Genomic DNA, 15005 nt, shown 5'->3' with positions numbered 1-15005 from the left:
AAGAGGGATGGATGGGCTGGGAATACAGGCTTGCAAAGTAAAGGGTTGACCTGTCAGACCTAGCCCGACTAGAGAGGGGGCTGTACTGGATTTAGTGTTGGGTAATCAGCCGGGGCAGGTGGTTGAGGTTGCGGTAGGCGAACATGTGGCTAACAGTGACCACAAGTCTGTCTGCTTTAGGATAAAAATGGAAAGGGATGAGTGCCGTCCGAAGGGGAGGGTGCTGAACTGGGGGAAGGCAAGCTATAGCCGGATTAGGAGGGAGCTGAAGGACACTGATTGGGAGGGGTTGTTAGCTGGCAAGTCCACGGTTGGTAAGTGGGAGGCTTTCAAGGGCAAACTGATAATGTTGCAGGATAGGCATGTGCCGGCAAAGAGGAAGGATGGGAAAGGCAGGATTAGAGAGCCGTGGATTACAGGGGGTATTGAAGACTTGGTCAGGAAGAAGAGAGAGGCATATGTTAGGTCAAAACAACTGGGAACGGAGAGTGCGCTGGAGGAATATAGAGAGAGTAGGAGGGAGCTTAAAAGGGGAGTTAGAGGGGCAAAAAGAGGGCATGAAATGGCTTTGGCTGATAGGATTAAGGATAATCCAAAGACATTTTACTCTTATATTAGGAGCAAGAGAGTGGTTAGAGGGAAAATTGGTCCTCTTAGGGACAAAGGAGGGGAGCTATGCATTGAGTCTGAGGGAATGGGGGAGATCCTGAATGAATACTTTGCGTCGGTATTCACGAAGGAGAGGGGTTTGGTGTCGTGTAATGTCTTGGAGGGAGCTGTAGATCATTTGAAGGAAATATCCGTTATGAGGGAGGAAGTGTTAGGGGTTTTAGGTAGCATAAGAACAGATAAAGCTCCGGGGCCTGATGGTATTTATCCCAGGCTGCTTAGGGAGGTGAAAGATGAAATTGCTGGGCCTCTGACGCAAAGCTTTGTCTCTTCTTTGGACACAGGTGAGGTCCCAGAGGACTGGAGGGTAGCTAATGTGGTACCGCTGTTTAAAAAGGGCAGTAGGGATAACCCTGGTAATTATAGACCAGTGAGTTTGACATCGGTGGTAGGAAAATTATTGGAAAAAATTCTTAGGGATAGGATGTATAAGCATTTGGAGCGTCGCGAGCTGATTAGGGGTTTCACAACATGGCTTTGTTCAGGGGAGGTCTTGCCTTACGAATCTGGTAGAATTTTTTGAGGAGGTGACAAAAACAGTTGACGATGGACGAGCCGTTGATGTCATCTATATGGATTTCAGTAAGGCGTTTGACAAAGTCCCTCACAGTAGGCTGGTAGAGAAGGTTAAGGCACATGGGATACAAGGACAGGTAGCTAGATGGATTGAAAACTGGCTGGGCAACAGGAGACAGAGAGTAGTAGTGGAAGGGTCCTTTTCTGGCTGGAGGTCAGTCACCAGTGGTGTGCCGCAGGGCTCAGTACTGGGACCTCTCCTCTTTGTAATATATATAAACGACTTGGAAGAGGGTGTACGTGGTGTGATCAGCAAGTTTGCAGATGACACCAAGATGGCAGGATTGGCGGATACTGAGGAAGATTGTCAGGTGATACAGCAGGATATAGATAGGTTGGTATATTGGGCAGATAGATGGCAGATGGAATTTAATCCTGACAAATGCGAGGTGATGCATTTTGGAAGGAATAATGCAGGGAGGAGTTACATGATAAAAGGTAGACCGATTAAGAGTATGGAAATACAGAGGGACCTGGGAGTGCAGGTGCACAAGTCTCTGAAGGTGTCAACACAGGTAGAGAAGGTTGTGAAGAAGGCTTATGGAATGCTAGCCTTTATAGGAAGGGGTATAGAGTATAAGAGCTGTCATCTAATGCTTCAGTTGTACAGAATGTTGGTTAGACCGCATTTGGAGTACTGCGTCCAGTTCTGGTCACCTTACTACCAGAAGGACATGGAGACCTTGGAGAGGGTGCAGAGGAGGTTTACCAGGATGTTGCCTGGTATAGAAGGACTGAGTTACGAGGAAAGATTGGAAAAACTGGGGCTCTTCTCCTTAGAAAGACGGAGATTAAGGGGGGATCTGATAGAGGTGTATAAAATAATGAAGGGTATGGATAGAGTCAACAGTGGCAGGCTTTTCCCTAGATTGGAGACAACTATTACGAGAGGTCACGATCTAAGGGTGAGGGGGGAGAAGTATAATTTGGATACTAGAGGAAGGTTTTTCACGCAGAGGGTCGTGGGGGTATGGAACGCGCTACCAAGTAAGGTGGTGGAGGCAGGCACGTTGGACTTGTTTAAAGTTTACTTAGATAGACACATGAGTGAAACAGGGATGGAGGGTTATAGAAGACGGTATTAAAAAGGGTCAGAGCCTCGGGACGACACTGGAAATGTAATATTACAGGTTAATGTTTTGTCTCTTTTAATCCACAGGTGTCGGTCCACCTTGTTGTCAAATGAGGGGCATGCACACAGTGGGTCGTGCGTGGGCTGCTCTTGGAGATTTCAAGAGTGGCCTCATGTCGTTGTGTGTGCTTAATCCTGGACCAGCAGACGGGCACCACAACAGCTCAGTGACTATCACTGCTAGCTGTGCAGACACATGGATTCGGGCCTGTGTCTGTGGGAGTTTGCGCATTCTCCCTGTGGTTGCGTGGGTTTCCTCCCACACCCCAAAGATGTGCTCTTAGGCTGATTGGTGTACCAAATTGACCCTACACTATTCTCCCCTGAATCTGGCTACATTAGGGGTACCATTCACATACACACGGGGCAGGGTAGGTGTAGGAAAATGCTTTGTTGAAATGGCGGCGCGGGCTCGTTGGGCCAAAGGGCCTGTTTCCCATGCTGGGTTGTTCTTTGTTCTTTGTATTTACACTGTAATTCAATATGTAGCAGCAGTGTTGGCAAGACAGGAATGGAGAGCAGTCTCCACCCTTATCTCTACCCCTCTCAAACTCAGGAACATTGGAGTTGAGGTTAATGTGCACCAACCCCCCGCCCCCGCTAGAGTATCCCCTAACACCACACTATCTAATTCATTCATTTCACTACCTCGTGAAGAGCAACAACAACAACTGTATGTACATACCACCTTTAACACAGTACAACATCGCAAGACTCTTCACAGGGCACTTTCAAACAAAATTTAATATCACACTACTTAAAGAGATACAGGGGAGATGGCCAAAAGCTTGATCATAGAGGTAGGTTTTAATTAACAACTTAAAGTAGAAAAGAATCGAAGTTGAGATGTTTAAAGTAGGAATTTCAGAGCTTTGAGCTTTGGCAGATGATCAAAAACCAGCAATGCCAAGGAGGGCTAGAATTGGGAAAGCGCAGATATCTTGGAGAGTATGTACAGCTGCAGGAGATTAGAGATGGTGAGGTGCGAGGCCATCTTAGGGTTTTGAAAACAAGGCTGAATATTTTAAAATCAGAGTATTACTTAACAGGGTCAGCGAGCACAGGAGTAATCGGTGACTGGGACATGGTGTGAGTTAGAAAAGAAACAGCAGAGTTTGAGATGAATTGAAGTCAATGGAACATAGGGCATCAGCCAGCAGTGCATTGAATGGTGAAGCAGATAGTAGAGTATTTTTTAAAGGACTTTGATTATAATGCAGCACTGTAATAAACCAACAAGAAAAAATATAGTTTTGTATACTACTAATGCCATTGTAGAGTGTTAAATCATTAACTGCTTTAATCAAAATATCATTGCAACATCTTCAGTTTTGTATCTTTAATTTTAGGATGGTTTTGCTCAGATTCTATCCGTGGATTTTGTTTGATTTTAAACATTTCTAGTTACTATTGAATAAAACTAGGTGTGGAATTTGTTTTCTTGCACTCCAGTTGTTTTGCTAAGTATTCATTTCCACATTAAAGGAAGATATTAGCTTTGCAAGAAGGTCTTGTGAAATTATTACTAAATATGGAAATTCTTCAACCCAGAATGAGTCCTGATGGTTATTGCCTGACCATTCCTGGGTAATAACACATTTTGGAGTAAGTCATTTGGAGAGGAAGGGGGGAATTGAAATAATTTTTATTTATGTAACGCTTTCCTATCCTCATGCTGTTCAAATATGCTTCTGAAACAACTAATTCCGTTTGAAGAGTAGTCGCTTGTGGTGTTGTGGGCAAAGTTATTACATTTTATAACTTATCAGCCAAGTGCATCTTCATCCAAAATACTTCCTCAAGAAATTTGTTGAACTGTTCAAATTTCAATTTGAAATACAAGAGAAATAATAAATATCATTGTAGTTAATTTGAAATTGATTAAGTATTCTTTCAATCCTATAACTGTCCAGTGTTGAAGGGTAGGTTAAAAAGATGCAGCATGTTTTTGATCTATTTATCAAAGAGTCACCCTTACTTTTCTCTCTGAAGTCCATTCTGATACATCAGTCTTCCTGAGCAGCCTATACGCAAAGTCACATTGATTTTGTCACATGAAAAGGATACTATTTTTAGTGCTTTGGTTTTATTATTTACCCCTCTGTGCCAGTTATATTGGTCATTGATCCTTTTAGTTCATAGTCCTCCAGTCAGCTGTCTACCATGGTAACCCATGCACTGATTTTTTTATCCATGATTTGTAGTAACAAAAGTGGATTGCAGTTTGTGAATTAAATAAAAGCATTCCCAGGAATGTACCTTCTGATTCTTGAGGAGCAGATGACTACCTTTATCTTTCCAATGCTCCCAAAGATTTTATAATTTATTACTAGTTAGCATTGTAGCACTCTTGATTAAAGCTTCAAGTGAGAAAATACTGGTAAATGTGGCTGAAAGCAGAAATAGATCAGGAACTCAACAGCTCTGTTTCATTATTCCATCAGACACATCAAGTGACTCACCCAAGGGAGCTTTACAACTAATATTCTCTGCTCCTAGCGAATATCACTGCTTCGAGGAAGCCTCATCATTTGGCTTATTTTCAATAGAACGATATCCTAAACATTCTATACAAGAGGAGATTTGAATCAGGCAAACAAAATACCAAAGATGTGACTTCTTCATAAAAAAACTGAAACGTCAACTAGACATTAACAGGGTTAAAGAGGAAGGTAAGCAACTTGCGATGTAAATTGAACGTAACTTCAATTTATGAGACAGTTGCTTAGTAACCGTTTAACACATCGATATCTAGAGTTTTGCCAATTATCATATTGCGTTTATTAAAATATCCCCTTCATGTTATCTGTAATGCATTATGATTAGCACAGTTGTGAAGTTGTAATGATTAACCATATGGAGGGGGCTTTTAAAGAAGGATGTTGGGAAAAAATGATCTGAAAATGTGAATAAAAGTTATATCTTGTTCCTGCTGCACCTGTGAGCTTAAAGACAAAACGACATTTTAAAATCATGGGAATTTTAGCTTTATGGTTCAATTGGAGTATCAGGTAACACACGTTCATAAGATATAGGAATAGAGTTAAGCCATTCGGCCCATCGAGTCCGCTCCGCCATTCGATCATGACAGATGTGCTCCCCATTTTCCTGCCTTCTCCTCATAACCCTTCAACCCATTATCAATTAAAAATCTGTCTAGCTCCTCCTTAAATTTACTCATTGTCCCAGCATCCACTGCACTTTGGGGTAGCGAATTCCACACATACACAACCGCTTGGGAGAAGTCGTTTTTCCTGAACTCTGTTTTAAATTTGCTATCCCTTATCCTAAGACTATGACCTCTCGCCCTGGAATGCCCCACAAGAGGAAGCATCTGCTCCACATCTTCTTTATCATCTTGTATACCTCAATTTGATCTTCCCTCATTCTGCTAAATTCCAGAAAGTGTCAGCCTAAACTGTTCAATCTCTCTTCATACGACAGACCCCTCATGAGTCAATCTAGTGAACCTCCTGAACTGCCTCCAATGCTGTTACATCTTTCCTTGAATAAGGGGACCAAAACTGTGCACAATACTCCAGGTTCAGCCTCACCAATGTCTTGTAAAGTTGCAACAGTACTTCCTTACCTATATGTTATATTCTTTTAGCTGTAAATGCCAACATTGCATTCGCTTTCTTTATTATCTGATGTACCTGCATGCTAGTTTTCTGTGACTCATGAATGAGGACACCCAGATCGCTCTGCACCCCAAAGTCTGGCCCCGTTTAGATAAGTCAATCATAAGAGTAGCATTTAGAAACTCTGGTTGAATCTTTGTTTGAACTTTTGTTTGGTATAACAACCTTATCACAATCTGAGGATGTCGTGAGGTACAAAAATTGCTTTTCTTTTTGGTGGAAATTCTGCAATGTTTATATAGAACTGCATAAAATTCATAACACAGAAACAGGCCATTCAGCCCAATGTGTCTGCGCTGGTGTTTATACTCCATGGGAGTCTCCTTCTATGCTATCTATCTCATCTCAGCCTTTCAGCATTTTCTTCAGTCTCATATACTCACCAAGTTTCATTTTGAAAGGATCAAAAGCCATTTGCCTCAACTACTTCCAAATAAAGAAGTTTCCCCTTATTGTTCACTCCCTTGCATTTTTTGGCCCTTAGTTTTGGACCTAAACTGAAGTAGAAACATTCTCAGCCTGTCCAACCATTTATAATGTTAAAGTCCTTGATAGCTTTATCAGCCACACAGTGTGCAATAAATAGGGCAATATTAGCCATCGCCTTTACACTGCTAAGGCTTGGAGTCCAGCTCACCATCTGTTACAAATACTGCCAAATAATGTGATTTTTAAAGAGTATGCTGTGCACTAGATTCACAGACCCTGGAGGAAGTGTAAATGAAGGTATGGGAGTGGATCGGATTCACTGGCCCCATTTGATGCCGGTGGGAATCCCGACATCCGGCTAAATTGGACGCTGGGGTTAAAACAGGATTTCCACCAGATGGCAAACCCATCGCCATTCACCTGCATCCGCCCTCACCCCTGTGCCAGTCCTGATCCACGCTGATTTGTATTTCATTAGCAGGCAGGAAACCTGATTCTGCAACCTCCCCATGCACCCACCTCCACAGCAGAAACTGCACTAGTGTGGGCTTTGGTGATGGTTCTGACATTTGTGGTCCTGGCATGGTAGACCCCAAAGGGGAGGGTTCAAGGAAGTAAGTAGAGTTCCCATCTGTCCCTTTGCTGCTGCCAGCCTGCAGAGAAAAGGACCCTGAGGAATCTGGGTGTTGGGGGTGCTTAGGTAGGGAAGGAGTTGATCTCAGGACTCTCCCCCCAGGACGGGAGGTCTCATGGCTGAATTGTCCCTTTTAGCCCTAGGAAACTTGAACATGACTCTTGGTATGTTAATTTCAGGTAGCCCAATGATTAACATCTTCATTCTGCTCTGTGTACTGTGACAACTTTGAAGTGGCCTGCTCGATTTAGTCTGCGTGTGCCTTGGACACTTTGCATGCTTCCAAATCACAACAGCATTCCATTCTGCAGGAGGGTTCCCCTTTCTCTCTCTAAGTAGCTGCAGGTGTCAGAAGACCCCTTGAAAGTCCTCCAGCTCACAGGAGAAGTCATTTCACCTGGGGGAAGGGGGCAATTCTCCTCCCCACAGCTGTTCAGTCAGGCCTATTCTTGTAACACTGAATTTGTTTCAAGTTTCAGAGCCTTCCTAGACAGATCAAATCCATTGCCAGCCTTTGAAGTCTTTTCAAGTCCTCTACAGTTTTTTGTTCCCATTCAATTTCACAGTCCAATATCTTGAACTAGCCTTCGATTGACAATAATAGTTTTTGCACAGCATGCTTGAGATTTGTTTATTGATCTTTCCCTTCACAGTTGAATACATCTGAAGTACCTCTTATTGTTCCTAACCACACTTTTTATAAGCCTCCTAATTCTGCCTGACAGTTCAGGTAACCTCAAAGCAGCTAAGTGCTTTTATCTCCTCTTCTCTAGTTAACAGTGTGGCTAACATCTGGGCAGGTTGTTGAGAAATCAGCGGAATCTGTTTTGGTTGTATCTGCCATTTATTGCATAGTGTGCTGTATTCGACCATAGTTTGCCTATTAATTTGTGTGTTCTTCATATGTACCATGCATATTAGAATGTAAGGTAGATATTGTAAATTGTTTTACCTTCCTGCTTAACGGTCACCCCAACTTAGGTGGTTTCAATGGCAACTCGCCTTGAGGGGTCTCAGTCCCTCTTTCTGAGATTAAATTCCCCTGGATTTCATTTCCAAGTACACTCCAGCATCATCTAACAAGTACAATTTCAGATCTTCAGTGGGGGAGGTGGGGGGGGTGGTGGGTGGTACCTGGCCCCGATGGCCCCCTGTATGAAGTTACAGATCTTTAGCTGTCTTTTGTGGATTTTCTGGACTTCTTTCAGGCCCATTTCCCTCAAAGGTTGCTATCTGCTACCCTTTCCCTGATTGGAGCCTGCTTTTCTGCTCCTCCATTTTTCCTAACTGGGATCTCTCCCTGACCCACCTCCATTGTTTCTTACCTGGGATCTTTGCTGGCTGGCAGAGTGACTAAAAACTGACTTTTCAGGAAACATTGCTCACTGACCCTTGAATTGATCTGGTGACCTAACACATCACTCCAACAGAATGAGCAGTGGAACATCTTGGGCAGTGGTGGCACAGTGATATTTTCAATGAATCAGTAACCCAAAGACCCAGGTTAATGCTCTGTTTGAATCTCACTATGGCAGATGGTGAAATCTGAATTCAATAAAATTCTGCAGCTATAGTCTAATGATGACCATGTAACCATTATCAATTGTCATAAAAACCCACCCGGTTCACTAATGTCCTTTTGGGAAGAAAGTCTGCCATCCTTACTGGTCTGCCGACATGTGACTCCAAATACACAGCAATGTAATTGACTCTTAAGTGCCCTCTGAAATGACCTAGCAACCCACTCAGTTCAAGGATAATCAAGAAGGGGCATTAAATGTTGGTCCAGCCGCCTACATCCTATGAATGAGTTTTTAAAAAGTTACTATCTGCACAGACTACAAGCTTACATAGCACAGAGAGAAATCAAATGAATAGATTTCATAGCACAATGCCTATATTTTAAAATTCTTATTCTTGTTTTCAAACCACTCCCTGGTTCTATAACTCCAATCCCACACATAAGGAATGGGAATTGACAAAGTAATCACTTGGTCATCAGTGCCATTCAATAAGATTGTGGCTGAATATACACATTAACTCCACTTTCCCAGTGGTTACAAATCAAATGGGGCTCAAGGCCCAATTCATGTGTATCTTGGGCCATGTGACCAGTTAAACCAATTTATACACTTATATTTAGAATGAAAAGGAAGGAAGAACTTGCATTTATATAGCATTTTTCAACCCCAGGACATCCCAAACCACCTTACTAGTATTTAATGTTATTGTTTGAAGTGTTGTCAGTATTGTAACATTGCAGCCAACTTGTTTAAAACATAGACCCATAAACAGAAATTAAGTAAGTGAGCCGATAATTTATATCAGTCCTGGGTAAGGACCACAAATGCTATGTAACTTACTGGATGTTTCCAGCCTTTTCAGTTTTTATGTCAGATTTCCAGCATCTGCAGCATTTTGCTTTAGTTTGACTTGTGTAAGGTGTTTGCTGAGGGATAGATGTTGGGTAGAACACAAGGGGGAGGAACTCCACTACCCTTCTTCGAATAGTACCACAGGATCTTTAATATCTACCTGAGAGATCGAATATGCACTTAGTTTGACCTTTCATCCAAAAGGAAATACCCAACTGTGCAGCTGTCCATCAGTACTGCATTGAAGTGTTAGCCCAGATTGTGTGCTGAGGCATGTGGATTAAGATTTGAATGTATTACTCAGATGCACATGGTCGAGTGCTAAACTCACTAAGCTGTGGATGACACTCTGGAGATTGTTGTTCTCTAAGGTTTTAAGTTTATTTGTTAGTCACAAGTAAGTTTACATTAATACTGCAGTGAAGTTACTGTGAAAATCCCTGAGTCACCACACTCTGGCACCTGTTTGGGTACATTGAGGGAGAATTTAGCATGGCCAGTGCACCTAAGCAGCACATCTTTTGGAATGTGGGAGGAAACTGGGACACCTGGAGGAAACCCACGAGAACATGCAAACACCATATCGACAGCGACGCAAGCCGGGAATTGAACCTGGGTCTTTGACGCTGTGAGGCAACAGTGCAAACCACTGTGCCACCCCTGTTCTGAGCCATTCTGCAAAATGTAGAAAGCTTCTGTGAGAAACTGAAAAAGATGCCAAAGATCTTGCTTCATCATCTGTCCAAGTAGTTACACACCAAATTCCCTTAGGTCTTGTTCTCCATACTATATATATAGTGATTGGAAGAGTGAACAGCTGAAAGAAAGAACAGGTTGTACCAGAGCGTCCTTTCCTTTAACGTAGACAGTATTAGTAGCATACCATACATTGCTGCCATTTTTTCATCAATTGTTCAGCTTTTCTCCCCTTTCCAATCTGTGTTCCTTAAAGTGTTATTGACAAACCAGTTTAACTACTTTATATGTCTTTTGCCTTTGATCTTCACTAAGAACTAAGTGTTACTCTCTCGTGGGTTGAAGGCAGCAAATGCCAAGGTATTCCTGTTTACAGGTTAGTAAAATCTATTTTTCATTAAGCACAACGTGTTGTTAGATTGAACTATGATCATTTTAGATAATGTTTAAATCAAGCTATTTCTAGACATTTTCCATTTTGATCCTTGTGTAGAATCTACTTGCCAGAAGGAAATTTAATCTGTTCGTTCACTTTAGCAGTTTACTGGGATTTGATTATTCGTGCCAATGCAGTAAACTACTTCAAGAGCTTTGTAAGTTCACAGTCATTTTTCTTTAATTGGGTTGCTTACCAGCATTCCATGGTTGCCTGCTTGAGTTTCTATCAAGTTTAATTTATAATGAATTGGTTTTAAGCAGGTTGATAGAAGGGTATCAGTGCCTCATTGAATTACATTTCAAAATGTACATTCTATGTATGTCCTTTCTCACTTCTGAGGGTACTGTCACGGCCAGGGAAGGAGTGTTAGAATGCTTCCTCTTTCTTTCTGGGTTGACTGCAACAGGTACTTTTTAAAAGAATTTGCTTACTAATTCAAAAAGTGGTTAACTGTTTAAGTGCTGTGACTGTAAAATACACACATAGGTTTTCCTGTAAGTTTTAAAAGAAAAGGAAATAATATTAACTGTACTCAACACCCGATCTATAAAATATAATGGCCTAGATCTTCCAGTCTCCAGATTGTCAGAGACCAGGAATAAGACTAAAGACGAACATTACTGACTTCTGTGGGAATTGCCTGGAAAATCTGGCCTTTTAATGGGGAATGTGCCTCAAACTCTAAGAGTCAGAGACTTTGCACAGTTCCATGGGGCTTTACCTGGATAGTTATCTAGGAAATGTATATGGCCAAATTCCCCTCCAGTTCAATTTTCAAGTTTGCTGATGACACCACTGTAGAGGATCAGATCTCAAACAATGATGAGACAGAGTACAGGAATGAGATAGAGAATCTGGTGAACTGCTTTTCAATCCCTGGAATATAGAAATGTAAGGAATGATTTGATTAAACTATTCAAGATATTAAGTAAGACAGATTGGATATAGTTTCTCTTTAAATATCCTATCGTTGGGGAGTATAGGTACATGAGTAGTTTTGCTTCCAATGGTGACAGGTACCGGCGTTGTCATCTGAGTTAACGTTACTTTCCCCGAGAACCCCACAGTTTTCACAAACTGGTTTGATAATGGTAGGTGATTCGCATATTTTGTTTGTATGCACGTACACGTGGCGCCGGTGTCTATCATCATGGGGACCTCAACCCCTCCTACTCTAACACTAATTATGGGTTCCTGATCTGCTGTATCTGTTATTTGTACGTACTGTCCTACCATTTCAGGGTTCTCAGGGCCCCCCTATAGGGAGCTCTGAAAATTCACAGGTCCCTGCAGCACAGGGGTGTTATTCAATGGCATTTGCTGGCCTATCTGCTGCTGGTTTTCTCCCTGCCTGTAAGAGTTCTGTGGGCAGTTTCTTTTTATATGTCCTGCTTCCCCGCACCCCCAGCATACGCCTGGAGGGCCAGGCGGCGGTCCCTGCCTTGGAAGCTGCTGATTTCCCTGTCCCTGTCCTCTCTGATTCTGATAGGGTGGCCTACCACCTCCGTGTCCTTTCCCATTTCTATTCCAGTCAGTCTGATTTTGTGAAGCATAAGGGTGTTGATAATTTAAGCCATAGCCTCCTGGGTTCATGGACAGCGGGAAGGCAGAAATGTTATAGGTTATGATGGGCTGGCCTCCATCTCCGTTTCTCCCTAGCATCGGTGCAGGTATTTCCTCTGTCTTTTGGTTCACCACCATCGGTGCTATTTTCTTGAGTGTGGGGTCTTCTTTCACTTTCAGCTTTTCCTTACTTTTAATTTCTTCCAGCTGGGCTTGCAGGAGTTTGCGTTGTATCTCCTTCAACTGTTTGTCTGCATTTTTTTCCTCCCTGCGGTGTCTCTCCACTGCATGGGCAACATAATCCACAAACTCTCGGTAGTTTTTCGAATCCAGGCCCACCACTTCTTCCAGTCTTGCCTTAGCTGAAGTCGGCAGGCCTTCTAGGATTGCGGCTCGGAACAGGGAGTTGGTTAGTGGATCTGTCAGAATGTCCCTCTCCGTGTCCCTTTTCCACCTTCTTAATTGGTTTTCTATGTACACGGCCGCATTCTCTTCCTCACCCAACGGTTCCCCTCTCAGAGTTTTTATATCCATCCGATTGGGGTACATATCCCGTAGTGCTTGCCAAATGTCGTGGCGGTATGGGTCCATTAGTGTTCCATCCACATCCGGGTCATAGGCTGCAGTCGGGATGCCAGCACGTCTCATTACTTCAGCCATTTGGTCCATTCCCAGCACTTTTGTCAGGAGAGCTTTGATGTCACCCAGCGCCATCCTCTTTCCCATCATTCCAGCCTCCAGCTGTCCAATCCACCTTCCGGCTCCGTCCAAAATATTGGGTAATTCGTTAATTAAATTAGGCAAGTCCTGACCTGACCAAGGGATATATTGCAGTCTGCCACCCTTCAGAATCACCGGGAACACCCCTTTCTGCCTTTGATCCACTGCTGGATATTTTACAGGTTGGTGTCTTTTCCGCATTGATTTTCTTCGTCCCCTTAACACTGACTGTCTCTCCTCCTCTTCACTACTATCTTCTGTCCCTCCTTCCATCCCTTCCTCTATTCTTTCTCTCTCTGGGTGCTTCCATGTCCACCCTTCTATTTTCTGAATTTTTTTTATCCCCACTCCACTTCTTAGTGGAAGTGACTACTTGTTCAATTAGTCCAGCTAACTGATGTATTAACAATACTGCTATTTTCTTTGTTTGGTTTCTCTTTTCTAACTCTCTAATCTGTGATTCTGACGTTTCAATTCTCTCCTTGTCGTCAGCCCAATTTTTTTTTTACCCAAGACTGAGATGTGTTCAATTAATCCAGTTTAAACCTGTTTAATTAATTCAAACTAAGAGAATTCCAATTATCTTAGTTCTGTCCTTTTTTTTCCCCCAATCATTTCCATTGTTGATCTAGTGGGTGAAATGGATCCCACCCCTAGGTCGCTCTTATCACAGTCCGGTGATACCTATCAGGGGTGATCAGTCCCCTCCGTACCACTGCTTACACTCGTGGGCTTACACCCTTAAGCTCACACTATTAAGCCGGCTTTCCCTTCTACTCCGGCGATCTCTCAGACAGATTCTTTCTTACTCTCATCTGAACATCACATCCCAGGCATCCTTTTCTAGCCTTTACACTCACTTCAAACTTCTGAGCTTCGCATAGGGGGCTACCCCTCTTAACAACTGGTCTAAGGCTGGGTGTAAAGACAGACACCTCCTTATTTGCACGTGCTCAGCTCAGACCTCTCACACACTCTCACACTCTTTCATCACAGATGAGCACCTACTGTACTTTGATTCACTCCCTTAAATTCGGTAATCTATTCCGGAGCTCCGGTTGTGGCCATTCAACCGGACCCGTAAACAGATCCCAGGCTTCAGCACCAATTCTTGTAGGTAAAGATACCCCTGAGACTAATTGTGAGTCAAAGTACAGCAGTTTAATTAACTAAAGCCTGATTCAGAAAATCCAAAATAAGATTTATTTTTATCACCTTTAAATATCCTCACTAAATCAAGACCCTTGCACCTTCTTACCATTCTGGTACAATAAAACAAAACATCACTTGGAACACAGATGCACAAAGAAATACTGAAAGCATTCTAATATGCAATCTACATGTTTAATTATTTCTACAGCTCTACCTTTGTAACCAACACAGGCAAGTACAAAATCAAATCTACTGTGTGCCTAACTGGTTAACTCTCCTTACAACTTTAAGATGCAATGTAATGCCACCTTTCCCACTTGGCAGAATTCAAATCTCTGTCCGATCCCTACATAATTTAGTAAACTTAAAGCAATTCACTTTGATTGGCTATACCTATTACATCACCTGAGGGTCTCAATTACACAGTTCCACCCCCTCTCTCTCTCTCTCTCTCTCTGTACCATACAGAGTCAGCCTGCTTGTCTCTTTTTTTAACCCTTTACTGGTGGGAGCTCACTGGCCTCTAATAAATTTGATGGGTGTCTCATGTCGTGACAAATCCCCTTCTCTCTCAAGCAGTCATATAGTCATGCACAATTCCAAATACATAACTGCTATTAGCGTTCACCCCGCACCTCAGTAAAAGCCTATGTCAGGGTTCCCAGTTCCACTGACATACTTCTCTCTACTCTTTCTGCTCCCTCATCACATAACCTCCCCCTAGTTTTAACTACCGTATTAGGTAAGAGAGCAATCTCTCATAGATCTCTCTCCCTCTCGGTTGACGTCTTTTCCCCGAGGTCCTGGGTAGGTTCGGACTGGCAGGCCTTCCTACACTTACTCTCCTTGGGCAAGTCGTAACCTGGAATCCCGCTCCAAACCGCTTGACTTAACCTAGTTGCATCTATTAGCGTTCGGTTCTTTTTGCGTCGCACTTTTTACCCATTCACAGACAACACAGTATTCGCAGCGCGCTTTG

At 42.8% G+C, this 15005-nt stretch overlaps 1 protein-coding gene across 5 annotated transcripts in view; it reads left to right on the top strand.

Annotated features, from left to right (window-relative positions):
* card14 (caspase recruitment domain family, member 14) overlaps positions 1-15005 on the top strand; it is a 113260-nt gene that overhangs the window by 5126 nt on the left and 93129 nt on the right. Inside the window, exons 2-3 of one of the 5 annotated variants that reach the window (XM_080209580.1) lie at positions 10468-10528; positions 10690-10745. The gene's annotated coding sequence lies outside the window, so the exon portion shown is untranslated. Of the gene's footprint in view, positions 1-10045; positions 10529-10645; positions 10746-15005 lie in introns of those variants that run through there. The other 4 variants (XM_080209575.1, XM_080209578.1, XM_080209576.1 and 1 more) reach the window with 4 other exon arrangements.

The sequence above is a fragment of the Carcharhinus amblyrhynchos genome, chromosome 21, assembly GCF_965287045.1.
Source record: "Carcharhinus amblyrhynchos chromosome 21, sCarAmb.v2.hapA, whole genome shotgun sequence".
Lineage (NCBI taxonomy): Eukaryota > Metazoa > Chordata > Chondrichthyes > Carcharhiniformes > Carcharhinidae > Carcharhinus > Carcharhinus amblyrhynchos.
Note: the sequence above shows the minus strand (reverse complement) of the source record. Positions and strands in the feature narration are given on the sequence as shown.